The sequence below is a fragment of the Hydractinia symbiolongicarpus genome, chromosome 1 (assembly GCF_029227915.1).
Source record: "Hydractinia symbiolongicarpus strain clone_291-10 chromosome 1, HSymV2.1, whole genome shotgun sequence".
NCBI lineage: Eukaryota > Metazoa > Cnidaria > Hydrozoa > Anthoathecata > Hydractiniidae > Hydractinia > Hydractinia symbiolongicarpus.
This window is the reverse complement of record NC_079875.1, coordinates 22,783,424-22,800,639: the sequence shown is the minus strand read 5'-3', so window position 1 is coordinate 22,800,639 and position 17,216 is coordinate 22,783,424.

The following is a 17,216-nucleotide window of genomic DNA, read 5'->3' as shown; positions in this document are numbered from 1 at the left end:
CGATGATGAAAATTTATTTGAAATTAACGTAGAAGTAGAATTCAGGAAGGAAGAGATGAAAGAGAAGGACCAAAATGTAAAGACTGTTATTGAAATTGACGAAACTTAAACTTTTCTACATACCCATAACCATTTTGTTGTTGTTGTTGTATTTAAAAAAAACCTTCAAAATCTAAACTTTCTTGATCATTTTTGTCGGGAAATTGATCGGCAAGAAGTGACTAAATTCAAAGATATAGTTGGCAAAAAAGTAAATAAATTTTGTCCACGTGACTATTATTTTTGCCGACTTTTTATTTTTCTGACTAATTTTTTTGCCGACTTTTTTTTTACCAATAAGGTATTTAAAATTTGACTAAGCACTTTTCTCAAAAAAATTGACGGCATAAAAGAAATGTTATTGTGCACGGTTTTTTAATAAGAACAAGTAAAATCTGCAAATCTGACTGCGCTTACTTTCTTAAACATTTTTAAGCATACTTTTTTCTTATTATATTCATTAAGAACATGACTTCAGGATTCTGCCTGATTTTGTACAGAGATTGGAATATGTCTGTATTGGCGCAGTCACGTGCGCCTCACGGCAACCCCCAGCAAGTCAACGGCAAGTCAATGACAATCCCCTATGAATCCAGCAAGTCAACGAAAACCCCCTATGAATCCAGCACCATCCAAGACCATCTCATATTAATCTACATAGGATCTAGTATTCACTCATGACGTCATCAAAAATAGATTAAGAGGTCCAATATTTTCTAGCGCAATTCCCTAAAAATCAACGCACATACAGGGGAATTTTGTTGACGAGGATCCCTATGCACTCATGTATGTACCGGATCGGTTCAAGACACAAGACATGTGCAATAAGTATTTTGAAATGTACCCCCATATGTTCGGACAGGTTGTTGCAAAGAAGCCCTGGATGCTCAGGTATGTGCCGGACTACTTTATCACCCGGGACATATAGGATATGGTTGTTGAGAATGAGGAGCTCGAACTACTCGAGGCCTACTATAATAGGAAGATGGGAAAGGCCGGAATTAAGGAGGATCTTCTTCCGGTAGCCTGGCATCCAGATAGGGTCATCGATTGGTGCTTTTCGGAGGATGAAAAGTTAGGTCTCAAAAAGTATTGGGGGTTGGCCTGAAAACGTCATCTTACAGCAATTGTTGCAAGATAATACTACTAATAATAAAGATGAGTTTCAAGACACAGGGCATGTGCAATAAGGCTGTTGAAAAGGAGCCCTTGCTGCTGAGGCATGTACCGGACCATTTCAAGACGCGAGACATGTGTAGCAAGGTTGTTGAAAAAGATCCCCCTTTACTCGAGTATGTGCCGAACCGGTTCAAGACGCAGGAAATATGTAATGAGGTTGTTGAAAAGTCTCCCCTTGCGCTCAGACTTGATAGGTTCAAAACGCAGGACATGTGCAATAAAGCTGTTGAAAAGTATCCCCCGTTGCTCAAATATATGTAACAGGGGACGTTATCTTACAACTATGTTGTAAAATGACCTATAATAAAATGTGCATTAACTGTCAATATAGCTTGAAAAATATGATTTTCATGACCTTCCTTACTGTCGTGGGTCTATCCCTTTGCACTTGTCACCCTGGCATGTGTACAGGGGGAGGAGAGGAAGAAGTATAATAGGCAGAGGATTCAGGACCTACGGGACCGTCTTGATGACCTGGAGTATGATCGTCAATGTAACTGTGATAGAGTAAATGGAGCATTGTAATGACTGTGAAAGGGTACTCGACGCATATGACAAATGTACCTGCGGGCGTAGGTTCATGGTAAGTGGTAAAATGTTATGCTGGTATTGCTACCATGAAGATATCACATATAACGGAGGAGGCTGTGCATGTACCATGACATGCAATTCTCTGAAGTCGTTCGAAATATACAATAAACAAGATGCTGAAATTTGAAAATGAGCTTGTTGGTACCAAATTATTCTGCAACTTTGCCGCTACGTTTAAAGACCTTAACGATATCAATGTGGAATACCTAACGGTGTCGGATGTTATTCCCGCCAATGGAGGTAAGGACAAACGATATGTGGTGGGATATCATACACAAGACCTCGTGGTTGCCCTGAGGTTGAAAACACCGAAAATCTTGTCTGCGCATGGGGCAACACGGTACAACGCCAATGCAGTACCAGCAATGAGCCTCGATTTCGAGGAGTATTTAGACTGGATCATGAAATATCGTCAAATATGGTCAAAGGTCGAAGAGTTGATTTCCGAGGAACTGACGAAAGAGCCTGTAAAAAGGGATCGTTATGTAAATGCTAAACTCCAATATTACAAGGACACAATTACTACCAAATTCCAGAGTATGCCGGTACCTACGATGAGCCCTGCCAGGTCGGCGCAATCCTGGCCATTTCATCGGTAAATGTACAAGGTAAAAATCACTACCCCCAGGTGCATATTACGGAATGTCGATACAAGGACTTTAAAAAGAAATGGTTACTAAGCGAGGATTAGAAAACCATACATTTTATAAACTCAAAAGGTCTATAAAATATAATACAAATTAAGGCCTATATTCAGGTGGAGACTCTACATAGTGCTTGCATATTGCACAGATTGAAGCGTTTTTGAAATTTTGTCCTTACCCTCCTCCCTACCTTCGGCAACCAACTGGGTTCTCTCCTGTTCGTTGATATCATTTACGATTCTGTTAAAGCGCTGCCGCATTTGCTCCTTGAGCAGCATATACCTCTCTTTTTCACGGCTAATTAGGCTATACTCATGGTCACTGATAACACCATTTTCCATTGCCTTGCTGATCAGGTCAACGATGTAGTTTAATTTCGCCTTCTCGAGTAGCCTTATAGCCTTATGTTTTTTGGATTTAACACGTAGACGTTTTGAAGCGTTTCGAAGACCGGCTTGCCCTATTCCGGCGGCAATCGCGAGTCCCTCCCCCCCCCCCAATGGCACAAGCCAAGGGTACCCCCATACCTGAGGCCATAGCTCCTATCCCATAGCCCGACGTGATAACATTCACGCCAAGCAATCCATGGTCGCTCATCCTGACCCACGTGTTGTGTATCTTGAATTTTTTCGCCAATAAATGATGAAATAAAAGAGAGGAATAGTCCTCTCCTTTATTTCATCCCGGAGATATTGTTCTATCTCCTCTATTTTTTTCAGCCTAAGAATTTGTCCTTCATCCTGATCAGAGCTCTGTGCAGGTGCACTCGGCAAACTCGGATAAAGTTTACTGATATCACTCATTTATTCTATCAGTAAATGCATTTTGATGTCAGAAAACGTGACGTTCTTCTCATGATGGTACACATCTGTCAGCATGAACTCAAGATGGTCAGTGGACCCCTTCAAGGTATGTCAAAGGTCCAGGTCAGCATATCCCCCCAGGCGTTTAATTCCTTAGTAGGAAGCAGAGCCAGAACCTTAGACTTTTTGCCATCCAAAAGACAGAAGTCTTCATTCAATTGTGGACAAATAAGTCTTAATTTTTGGTATATATCAGTTCTATATATGGTATCGTAATCACCCTTTGTGTAATATTTTTTTGCGGGATCATAGGTTAATCCCAGAAGCTCTTGCAATTGCCTACCGATCACAACCATATACCCATCGCTGATACGGAATTTTTCAATACAAACAGTTTAATTTCATCTTCCGCCTGACTTTTGATAATTGCCGCGATATCCTCGATCCTATACAGGCCATTCATGATCTCAATCCTTGTAACCCTCTGATCAGGTTCTACTTTCCGTATAGTGATATCGTTGTTGCTATATAGATTCAACCATCCGGGTCTAATGCTTATCGATTTTAGAGCAATACGGGTGTCCTGTCCCAGGTAGTCTTCAAATATGGTAGGTTTATCTATGTCGGTGATATAGAGTTGTTTTATCTCCTTTTCTTTTAAGAAATGAACATCGACCAATACAACCACTCTGCAAAGTATAAAAGTAACAGGGGTGAATGACCACTTGGTGTTATAAATTTAGAACATCAGGACCTGTTTGTGAGTACAGACTCCCATATTTGCGTGGTATTCCCGGAGTTTACCAAATACGCCATAAAGGTCCCAACAACCTACCTTGATGACCCTGTTAATGTGAATTGGAAAGGGCAAGCGTTGGACTACTGGAATAATCAGGTTAATTTCGCTACCCATTGCGCGGCATATGTGCCAAACACATGACGGGCTCGGTACCACTCATCAACTCAATCTTCAAATTTCACGTTTACTATCATATGCGTCGTATTCTGGCAAGGATGAAGGCACCCATGCCCTTTGACGATGGGTTCTCACAGTATAAAAACCCCTATTCCACATCCGGGTATGCACAGGTATGCTGCGAATATGGTGCAGAACCCAATAGCCTATACAAGTTTAAGGCTGCCATGTCGTCGTTAACAGATGGTAGGTTGTGGCCCCAGGTTGATGGGGACTGAGCCAAGTTTATCATGCCCACAAGCCAAGGTCGGACGCCAGAGAGCCTGACCAAGCTGAGTGAGAGTATTCGCGTCTACGTAGCCCTGTTGCTTGGGTCTCAGGCAGATGCCAAGGCATCTCTCATCGGATCCAATGTGGACAATTACACAGCAAGGCAAATTTTGCTACAGAAATTTGAAGCCATGGTTTAACATCAGGAGAATGTAAGCCATGATATTACGGAGTTTCAAAAGGTAAAGCAATATGCCCGAACGCCCGTAAATTTTGCTGTAATGCACCATGTGTACATGTTGCCCCCCAACATGAACCCGCGTATGGGTAAAATTCTAGGATATAACAACAACATCCTCAAGTGCGATGATTGGTATAAGGCTTGACCTTAATAACAGGCCTATTGTGCGGCATGCGTCCGCCACACCCCTCAAACATACTGCTAAAACACCTATATATACCCCAAAAACATGACACGCATCCTATACCTCCAAAGCATACCACACCCCATATACCCGATCATACCATACAGGCTATACCATCCATACCTCCTGGCCCCACAACATCGTCTCCCATACCCGAACAACTCCCACAAAATCAACACGAGGATACCAAGGCCTCAATAATCACCATAGGGGTTGGTCTCATTTTAGCCTATATATGGTTGAGAAAAAAATAAGGCTTATTTTATGTATAACACGACAAGCCCGGCAGTTCCCGTAATGGCTATATACAAATGTTTGGTTGCATATGTAACGATTGTTGACGCTACTCTTAGAAGGAAGGAGACCGCTGTACCTATAATACCTGGCAATGCAGCACCTGCTTTACCTGCTAGGAAATTCCCAAGCCTCTCAAGTTGCTTTTGCACAAACCCTTTTTCACCACCCCCTGCGGTTCCCCCTGCAGCACCTGCTGCTGCACCCTCTCCTCCCGTAACGGCAAGGACAATGGTGGAAATTAGTAGACCTACAGCAGAGACGATGCTGGCTATGGTTATCCCCTGTTCACGGAAGAGTGTTTTAAGTTTTTCAAGCAAAGGCATGTCATCCCCGGCGATTTTCATCAACTCAGACTTAATATTCCGTAGATGCTTAAAAACTTCGGAGGAAATAAGACCATGCTTACCGAGTGCAACATTTTTATCCTTCTTCAATTGATCAATATCTTTCTCCAGCCTGGCAATCTCCTGAGGCCTTTTAGCCCCAGCTTTCTTTTTGAATTCTTTCAATTTACCCTCCTTCGTCCTAATGTCGCTATCATATTGTATAAGTTCGTTCCTCACCTTCTGATATTCTTCTGAAGGGTCTCAATTTCAACCCTTAATGATCTCGTATCAACCTCGGGGGCATCATTGTCAATGCCTGCAAATGAGGTATCTACATAGCCTTCAACGTCTTGAGCAAAATTTTGAATACTATCAATCGTCTCCATCTCCATCACATCAGGCCTTATCAAAGGGGTCCTCTCATCATCCTCATCCCTATTCATAAGGACATTAACATCACTGATAAGATTCTGGGCCTCTGTCCTGCTACCTTTATTAGGTGTTTGATATTTATCAAAATCTAAGGCCTTCAGACGCGTAGGTCCTAAGTCCGTCTCTATGGTGTTAATCTAAACTTACCTTCATACGCGTACTTCCCGGCCTCTTTTCGAGCTGTCCAATGGTTGGAAAATTACCATCCTGCAACGTCAGTTCTACTTCCGGTAGTGATCTCTTCCCTGTCACAACTCTCTTTAATATAAGTTCACCACCCTCCACAATTCGGAATTTATCGTAATGCATTGGGCGTCATACCCAGCCCAACCCTAAGATTCGTGTACAGGCTATCAATTTTCGAATGAAATAGCTCCGTCCTTTGCGCCTCAATACCCAACCCCAATCGTTTACGCGCACCTCCCTGCTGCTGTCCCGGCGTTGATGTCCCCGATGTTCCAGGTAAATGCGTTGATTGCTGGGTATCCTCTTTGTCGCCTTTATCATCATGCTTACCAATATCCTCCTCAAGCGTGAATACCGGATTATCCATTTATTTACAACATTTTCATCCTATATATAATAAATTATCATGAACGCATACGGTATCCTGATGGACCCTTATGCAGAGAGCAAGCAGTTATTAGGTATGAAGGGGCGCCGACAAAGGGAACAAATTTCCCATACACCCTCAACCATTGACCAAAAAGAATATCTATATGTCGACATACACAACATGCCACAAAATGATGTCGTTAACCCGGGCAGCCTCAAGCTTCTATTTGATCTGACGCTGACTGGCACCAATACAACAAGAACCATCCTATCGAATATAGGGAAAAGTCTTGTGAAGAATCTACGTATTACTCTAAACAATAAGGAGGTTTAAAATATCTTTCATTACAATATTCTAGCATTGTATAGGGATCTCTGGCTATCCAAGTTTAAGCGCAATAATAATCTGATATTGGAGGGTATTAACACTAATGATGGGACAATCAGGGCCCTACAGGTCAAGGCCACTGGTCATGTGGGAACGGATAAGGAGAAAGCCATTGTTAAAGCCTATGGTAACACGTTTTGCATCCCCATCGGCAAGATGTTTGAGCTAACACGGAATCTTCCCCTATATCCAGCGGTCCTGTACGACCGGTTGCAATTCATCATCAATTTCGCGCCTTACTGTGACGTCATCAAGGATGCAGGGACGGCAGCCGCGGGGAGCACGGGAGCCAAGCCAGCTGATGCTATATACAAGATTAGTAATATCAGACTTGAATTCGATAAAATTACCAATGAAGGCCTGGCAAGCGCAATGATGTCCCGATTTTCGAGACTTGCCCTACCCTATGAAAGAGTGCTTAGAATGAAGGTCCTTACTATAAGCAAAGCTGATACCACCTATAACCTCCAGATTGATAACCCATCAAAATCCTTCAAAGGTGTACTGCTACTGTTTTTAGACCCAGGAAAAGTGAAGGCCTATGCTGGTGTTAACGAAACGTTTTACAACCCTAAAATTGAGAAGATCAGCGTCACTGTCGAGGGGAACCTAATGAACTATACTCTCACGCAATGTTACCCAAGGATCATCTGGAACAAATCGTCAATATCTTTGGCAGACGCGGTAACTCCAACATGGCGATTGGGCAATCCTTTAATGAAAGGTATGCCCTGTTTGTAGACTTCCGGAGCTCCCTCGATGAGATACTACATGGTAGTGGTAGACCACTACAGCGCATGAGTGATGGAATCACTCTGCATATCACCAAAGAAGCCGATGGAACCGGTGATTTTAAATGTTACGTCTACCTCCTCCAAGATGCCCAGCTGAATATTTTGAATGGTAGGCTGGATAGGGTGGAGTACTAATAAAATGGCTACCATAGCGGTAATCGTGGCCGGTGCGGCTATAAACCCCCCTTGCATTCAGCGGGACTAATTATCTATTCAGCAAGCTCTCGGGGCATGGTGAGCAGGCGTCACGATGAGGCCGTTGAAAAGCTCAATACAGCCCAGGCCCAATGGATCAGGAATAGACAGAAAAAAATCTTGACTGGTTTAATACCCAGGGGGAGAAACAAATAAAAGCCGGCAGTAGCCTAAAAGAATTGGACGACGATTGTATCAATTTTATATCGTCTCGGACAAAAAAGCCCCGCAATTGAAGAATTTTTACACCCCTTTAGAAACCCAACAAGATGGTGAACTCACGTTCATCCTTGGCTCCCTGTCCCTGCTAGGCTTCAATGCCTACAAGAATATGTAACAACGTGCATTTTCTGGCATATAAAAAAAGACATGTCAGAAAAATCATCACATATCGTTACGGAAGAGGAAGCAGATAGGCTAAGCAATATCTATTACACCCCAGAAATTTGACGGCTTTGTGGACCTGCCACAAAGCCGTCAAATTACTAGCGAAGGAGAGCAGTCTCTCCAAAAAGAAGGTAATACATTGGCTTAGTAGGCAACTCTTGTGGCTACGACACATTCGAGGCTCAAAACGTATCGATTATCCCCATTCTACCATTACAATACCGAATCAGATGCATCCGTTTGATCTGTTGTACATGCCGCATGACAAACTATATGGCAATATATACAAATACACCCTGACAGGCATTGATGTTGCCTCACGTTACAAAGTAGCGAGGCCCCTGCGAACAAAGAAAGCCGGCAAGGTCTCCGACATGATCAAAGATATCTACAAGGCCGGACCCTTACACTACCCCAAAACCTTCCAATGTGACAATGGTAGTGAGTTCAAATCAGATGTGAGCAAGCTCCTGGAAGGTAAGGACGTTAAGATCAAGAAGGCTACCACTAAATATAACCATACTTTCACGGCCTTTGTGGAAAGCTACAACAAGGTCCTCGTGGAAAGACTATTCAAGCCACAAGATGGCCAGGAGTTGGTCTCTAACGAGACTAGTAGCACCTGGGTCAAGCATCTGTATACCATTGTCAAAAACCTTAATAATACCAAGACTACCATGATAAACATGAAGCCTAACAAAGCGATCAAGCTGGATGATGTACCACTCGCAAAAAGCAAGGAATATCCCGAGGAAAAGCCCCTACCCGAGGATGGTTTATACTTGTACCTCCTACAACCCGGGTAAGAGCACGGTGATGTGAAACGACGCCTCGTGGAGTAAAAGGATGTATAGGTTGGATCGTATTGTGACGGGTAGTCGCATGCTATATTATTTGAAAGATGGCCCTAAAAGGAGTTTTGTATCGGAAGAGTTGATGCTTATTCCTGAAGATGTTCAGGTACCCCCGGAACATGGCAAGGAGTGGTAGGCACTCTTGAACAACATGGCAATTTTAGCCTTCATTTTTGGGTTGGTTGGTAACCAACCCACTTTTGCATATAATTTTCACTACCCTCAAGGGTAGTGAAAATCGTGCTTGGTTGGGTGTGGACAGATCTGTCCACACCTATTCCGCGAGTTCTAAGAGTCTTTCATGCGTGTATTTCTCACCAAGCCTAAAATGTCTAACCCTCTCCGGGTTTACTTCAATAAAACCACGTTTCCGTAGCCAGTTGTAATGGACTATGGCATTCGGGGTCTCCGCCACTACCACAATCTCACCCTTGTGGTAATCAACGAGCTTATTTTGAATCTTCTGTGCTACATACCCCTGTTGACCACAGATGGCAAGGTATTGAAAGGGATCGCCATTATTCTTCTGGATGATGACCATGCTATTATTCTTTCCGGGATCTTCAAGGTGTTGCACAGCATATTGCTGTAGCTCCTCAATTTCATTTCCCAACATCACGATTTGACTATCCCTGTCCTCAATTTCATCATTTAGTAAGGCAAGGGCCCCATCCCCATCTTCCAGGGCTTGATGCTGCTCCTTAATTACATCTTGTAGTTTTTGGACACCTGCCCTGGCCAACCATCTAATGACCCCAACGGCTTTTGGCTTTTTTGATCTTCGCACAATTTCCAGGGCGCCCTCGAGCGTGACAAAGACGTCATTCGCATTTTTCCCTCCTCCCCGCATACCTGATCGGGTACCCATGGGAGATGCCCCCTTGGACCCTACTATTTCCGAGCTGGTGGATAGGAACGCCAAAGGTATTGTCATATTTTTAAACTTTTCGATACCCAGGAAACGTCCCAGGTCGGCGCGTTTAAACATGGGTTGATCTTGGTTGTTGGATAGTGTCTCAATGGCTTCTGCGTTGAACATAACTTGCGTTTACATCTTTCTAATATATCAACGTAAGCCAGAGGTTTTTGCTGTGCTCAATCCAAAATTTTCCAAGCCCTGGGGTGTTCGAGCCTTAAAAAAAGGCAGGCATGTTTGGACCTCTTCAGCTCAACTTTGATCTCGTCCCAGTGTGGGATGAGATTCGTCTCTTCGTCAATTAGCCTTATATCACTCTTCTCATTAGGGTACTATAAAAACAGGGATTTTTTCTGCCTTCTCAAATTTTTTGGTAATGCCGTATACGATTGGGTTAAGAGCCAAAGACTGTGCTTGCGATGCCTTCCCGAAATAGCTAATTCAAGCAAAGGCTGCCTTTTTTTATCGAGGCTCCCGTCAGATATCATGTTATCAACAAGAAACAACGTGTTCTCTCCCGCCAGCAATTGGAACAGTTTTTGGATCCATTCGATAAGTTGGTCATGGGGATCTATAAGGAACATGTATTCGTCACGCCATAGCAATGTCCTCTCTAAATAGGTACTGTTCCACCGTAGGGTAGGGCAAAGTATCACTATATTGTGATAGTGTCCCCTATACTCATGCTTAAGCAGGTCCAAAACACGTTGTGTCTTACTGCAAGACGTCGGACCTGTAAATATTGCCGTATGCAGATCTCTTACGACATCCATTTACTAATAGCTGCTCCACTTTCGATTATGAAATTTTGGGTACAGGGCACCACAGCCCAAACATATCACTACACCCCCGTGGTTATTCACCAAGGACCCCCGACAGGCAGGGCAGAGCTTGGTCCCTCGAGCCTTGTATTTAAGGGGTGATGGAGTACATATTAATTTGCCTTTAAAACATTGCAGAGCATTGCGGTACCTTTCAACGAGCCTTGCCTTCTCCGGTTCCCCATTGCGGGGGAACCGATAAGTTCGGTATACTGGGGTATAATTGTATGTGAGTAGATCATGTAGGATGAGGTAATTCTCTTCCTGTTGAAAACCCCTAATTTCCCTATCAATAGCAAGATGATCCAACTCATGAACAACCTCCCCAATATCTCTATTTGCTACAGCCTGCCTTTTTTTGAGCTTTATCGAGGCAGTCCATGCAACTTTTAGTCCGAGTATCACCCCTAATTTTAAACTTGTGTGGCGGCAATAGTTGTTTACATACGCGACAACATCTTATATCCTTTTTATTGTTTGTGGGTGGCTATTCCGGGACATATTTTAGCCTACAGAATCTGATCCCCGGATGTTATGGCATTCTGTGATCGTCGTAATGGATTAGTGACCTCGGCAAGTGTCGGGCGATCAAAAGTTTCATCGTACCTGAAGCGTACTTTATTATTTACATGCCTCTCATAATTTTCCCAGCTATACCCCTCATTAAATTGTTCTTGGATATGGTCCTGTAGGATGATTATTAACTCATATAAGGGTTGCATGTAAATGCGGCGTTTTGTATTGCCTTTTGATACCCTCACAAGATCAAGGCAGGGAGTGCAGGTTTTTGTCAGCTGCCCTTTACCCTTTGACTTGAACTGGTTCAATGGGAGGGATTTTAAACATTTATGGCACTCTTTGGCCTCCTCTTCCATATTTATTTGTCTCTATGACAAATAGAAATTTCACTAGGCGGTCTATTTCGGAGCTATTAATGATTTTTTGTACCAACCTTGTTTTATCGCATATTCGTCGAGCAGTATCGCCGCACTCATATACCCGGCTAGTTTAAGACCATCTTCCAATCAATTTTAGCCCCGGGGCTAGAAACCCCCAAGGCTTTTTTGCCGCCCATAGCTATGAGAATTGTGTATGAGACGAGCCTGACAGACTCCCATAGGGCATCGATTATCATGGTCTCTTTTGGTCCCATGTTTTCATCATGTTTGTTTGTTGCCATTTTATTAGGTGTCATTTTTTAGCAAAATTTATTGCATGCTTGGAATAGGCTGGGCTTTGCCCTGTTGAGGAGCCAGATTGGCCGCCGGCTTGTTGGGTTCATTTTTACCCCTGCCAAGCATATACCAGACGCCTACTCCTACGGCAATCACGTCTAAAGCTCCAGCTCCATAGATGTGGACACTGCCCATCGACTTGCTAGAACCTGCCGCAGTTCTTTGCCCACGTTCTTCTGCAAGTTAGCCTTGTTCTTCCTATTCCATTCCGCAAGTCTCTTGCCTGCGGCAACACGACCCTCGTTCTTCTTGGTTATCACCCTCTCCTCTTGTTTTTGTTCCTCTTCACTCATTTTATTATAAGCCCCAGGACTTGTAATAAATTACTTTTTTTTTACATCAAGATGGAGGGATAGGCCCTGGTCCTCAAGGATCTCCGCGTTCTCTTTCTTTTTGCTCTTATGCTGAGCCGTATGGCCCACCACAAGCAGCGGGGCCAAACACCTCCCAATGCTACAGTATACGAGTATTCCCAGATCGGTCATGGAGTCCCGAATAATAGGGTCATCCTCAATATCTCTCCTTAGCTCCTCAACGGAGTCAATATCAAGAAAATTCCCTATCATACTGGCATATAGGCTTATAACATGGGTGGATAATACTTTTGCCATCTTTTTTTCTTCTCCTAGAGTTCCCGCTGTACATACTCAGTATGTACCTTGTCGATGGCCTCCTCCAAAGCCTTGTCAACAAAGCCTTCTGTGCACTTCTTTGGTAGGAGATGCCCCTTACGTTTGCGTAGTGCCTCCTTTAAAATTTGACGCTTATCAGTAGGCTTTTCGATATTTTCATATTCTGCAGAGGCATTTTCAAAGACTTGTGCGATGTCCTACATTCCTTTTATTATACGTCGATATCTAAGAAGTATGTAGGCAATCAGGGCATAGGGTATGAGTATGGCTATATACAGACATGCCTCCATTTTATTTCCCCATAGCCTCTGGTAAGCATCTTTATTTTATTGGGTTGTACAACCCGCTTATCGTTTGCACTGTTTAGTGCCAACTTGTTCACTTCTTGAGTATATACCTTATTACCCCTGTTTTGTATCAGGACCTGGCTCTTGTGGACGTCAACGCCCTCTTCCAAGCATCTTCGGTAATCATCTAAATGTGATGGATTTATTCGGTCGTAATTTTACCATTTAGCTCATCCTTCATGAGTCCTACCACCTTCTTGTTCTTGCCTATTGGGAGTGGCCTATTATCATCAGGATAGGCACTTGTGTCAAAGCGTGCTTCAACGTCCTGCGCAATATCCCTATAAAAGTCTTCTGTGCGGATGTGGTACACAAACCTGTCTGTGTCCATGTAGCAGAGCTGTAGCTTGCTACCGTATTTGGGCTGCATGTAGTCATAGTGGAACTCGTACATGATCAGCTTTGACATATCCAGGATGGCCTGGCGGATGTATATAGGCTTATTCATTTTCACCTCTGTTTTACCTATCTCTACACCCAGTAGGTTTTTACTGAACCTGCTTCCACCCTTGAAATTAGGCTTCATTACGAGCTTCATATACTTGTCCTCATTGGTGACCAGCCGGATGTTGCGGTGATTTCTGATATTTTCCATGGTCTTCCCAAACACCGAAAGGTTCATCAATTTGTAATAATCCTTCTCAAACTCATTCCTGGCGGCCGTTCTCAACCTTGTGTTGTAATCAATGTACCCCGCCAGCCAGGGCTTCTGGTTAAACCTAATGACCCTATGCACCTTTTGAGCTCAAGCTCATGTTTTATAGCCTCGTAAAGGGCCCTGATGTGTACAACATATTTACGCTTATGCTCTAGATTCGGTATCAATTTCTCAACCTTGTGGACCTTCCTTCGTTCGGGCAGAAACGGCAGCTCGTTATGCTTCTCATGCAGCTCCTCGGGATGATCAATATCTACCTCCAATATATACCCATGCTTGTTGTCCTCAACAAGCTTTCTGATACGCCTTTCGGTGAATGCCACGACATTCTGCACCCATTTGAAGCCATCCGTGGGCAGATCTTGACGCATGGCCCAGCCGTATAGGTTGTTGGCATCTAGATATTGTAGGTAGGAGGATTCAATCTCTCCCATTATTAGCCTTGGCATATCGGTGTACGACTTGTGTTATGCCTCCTCTTATACGCTTCTCGAACATGAGGAGCATGTCTGGGTCTGTAAGGAGTTCCAGTCTTATACCCGTAAATTTCAGTGCTGCATTCCACGCTAAGCCAGGTGCACTGTAAAAATGGGCGGGATCAAGGCTGTAGTTGTCCAAGCAAACGCCTCGAAACGTTTCAAACACGTCGGCCAATAGCAGGACATCTGTTGCTAGGTACACATCCTGGTAGTCACCCATGTTGACATAATCACCCTGGGGTAATGACATCCCATACCCTTTTTGCGTATTGATAATCTTCATCGCTGATACCCTTCATATTGAGCTTGCTATAGAATGCCTCCTTGGGAGGTAGTTCCAGCTCCTCGAATCGCTGCCATCCATCCATATACTCGTAGGGGTACAGGCCCTTTCTCCGCATGAGCTTAAACGTGTCATCCTCGGTGAAAAACCAACGGAGATTTTTACACGTTGAGGTTGCTTGCCAATTTGTCCAGTGATGATGCTTTAAATCGACAGCTATCGATGAACCTAATCTCAATCTTCTTGTACTTCTCCCCATCACCATATCCCATACCTCCAAGTGGTACTTTAATCTTAACGTTAAAGTTTATATATTTCTCCGTGTTCTGGGCGATGCACCCAATGTCCTGCATGTTGTACTTCTCACTCAGCTCTCGGATAAACAGGTGTGCGCCGTATCCCGAGAGATTGTGGAATATGATGGGAATATGGCTGGGTATTCTATATTTGAGATTACAGCTATTATGTGCTGCACCTCTATATAGTCTGGTATAGTGGCAGTGGTCCCTGACCTTACGGTTATTCTTGCCGTCATCAAACGGCTTCATGCAGTTATGGCATTTCGATGCCTCGTTATGTTCCCTTTTTAGGACCTCTGTTAGGGGCTTCATGTCCTGCTGTGGGTATGTATTTTATAACCTCTTTACCTCATCCTCTAGGTTGTTCACGAGGCGGGTGACACAGTCCTCACCCCTATAAACTGTTAGGGAATCCGGTACATCCCCATGGGCAGAGGTGCTATATGTGCACCATCCAGATGGTATATGCTTGCTTAAATTCTTTGTCTTTTTGCCTCTTGCATCCTCTACCGGGACTAGTAGACTCTCAAAGTCTGCAAAGATGGCAAAGGGCACCTTGAATTGTTGCTGGCCATCTCTGTAGTATAGCCATTCTTCGGCCTCCGTTGGCATCGTAATTTTAACTGCCTCGTGATTGGTGCAGTACCTATAATGCTTATCCCTCGACTCGATTGTGGGGAATGCCTGGAGGCAGTTCAGGCAAAAATGCATTTTTGACTTATTTTTTGAGGTCTCAATACCTAGGAGCCGTGAAAGGCTTTTGATGGCCGTGTAATGATTCTTCTTGCCATCAGTGATGTACAGTAGATTCACCTGCTTGCCACGCCCGTTATGCGTTGATCGACGTAGGATATTGATCCTCTATAAATAGACAGGACGTTCACCGTAATCCCCTTGTTATTATCCTCGAACTTTGATATATCCTTGATACTTGTAGGGAACTCCATACCTTCCCAATTATATTGGCCTACGTAGGGTCTCAGCTTGCTTATTCTTTGTGGATCTCTTTCAATCTCCGTATGATGTAGGCTGGCGATGATGCCCCACTTGAAGCACTCTTCATCCTCGTTTTTAGGATTATTAATTGCCATTTTCAAAGCTATCTATTTAGGTGCTTGTATATACGATGAGCCCCTTGTTAGTTTCAATTTATGGAAGTCTACATCAAGGTGTAGGATTCGACCTATCGAAAAGCCACTTTTGGGGAATGCCGGATTTTACACATGTGTTTTAACCTGGGCAAACATATCCTCCAGTATGTCATCAACGTTGCTACCCTGGAATACCGAGGCCATATTACTATGGAAGGCCTCCTCATACTCTTTGGTTCCCTCTATTGGCTTCCTCCAATATATCCATAGTGACAGCTGTACCTTCACCGACCCCATATCTTCTGCCTGGCCCTCAACTAGGGTTCGCACATTGGGTCGCACCATCCCGATATACCCGTCAACGTCGGCACCTTCTATACAGGGAATTCGGAAACTCCGAAAGGTCGTGAAGAGCATGTTTATGCTCGTAAGGCGTGAAACCTGCCCCGGCTGTTTATGTAGATAGTCCTTGTTGGCCTGCTGTTCAACTTCATCATGCAGTGTAGGTCCTGTATTTGCTACCCTGCGATAGAGCTCCATCACCCCGCGTTTGAATTTTGCATAATTACTCATGACCCCTTCTTTTATAGGCTTTGGGATGGCATCAACCAGCCAGTTATACCATTCCTGCATCTTAGATTTTACGATCAATCGATTTTTCGACATCTCTTGGGTCTCAAATATATCCATGGCCTCAGGCGTTGGTAGTATGGTTACAGGTCTTACGGGCTTTCGTTGTCCGGCCCTTCTTGATGGCCTCTGTGGTACATCTAATAAGCTAATTAATTCAGCTTTACGTAGCTTATAATACCCTGTTAAACCACGACATTTTGCAATATCACGTAATTGTTTGACCGTTTTTGATTCCATTCTCTTTTAATTATGGTTTTTAACAAATTCGGAGAATTTCATTCTGGTCAAAAACTAACGTGGTTATTTCCCTTAAAGGAAATTGCCCTGCATGTGCGGTGATTTTTAGGGAATTGCGCTAGAAAATATTGAACCTCATATTCTACTTTTGATGACGTCATCAGTGAATACTAGGTCCTATGTATATTAATATGGGATGGTCTTGGATGGTGCTGGATTCATAGGGGATTGTCGTTGACTTGCTGGATTCATAGGGGATTGTCGTTGACTTGCTGGGGGTTGCCGTGACGCGCACGCGACTGCGCCAATACAGACATATTCCAATCTCTTGTACTTACAGTAGACGCCCGTTAATTCGAATGCCGCTTAATCCGAACTTTTCGTTATTTTGAACAAATTGCCAAGTCCCTTGATTTTGGTTTAATAAAGTCTTATATTTTGAGCTGCTTAATTCGAGCTCCGCCAATTCGAACATTTAGTCCCAAGGTTG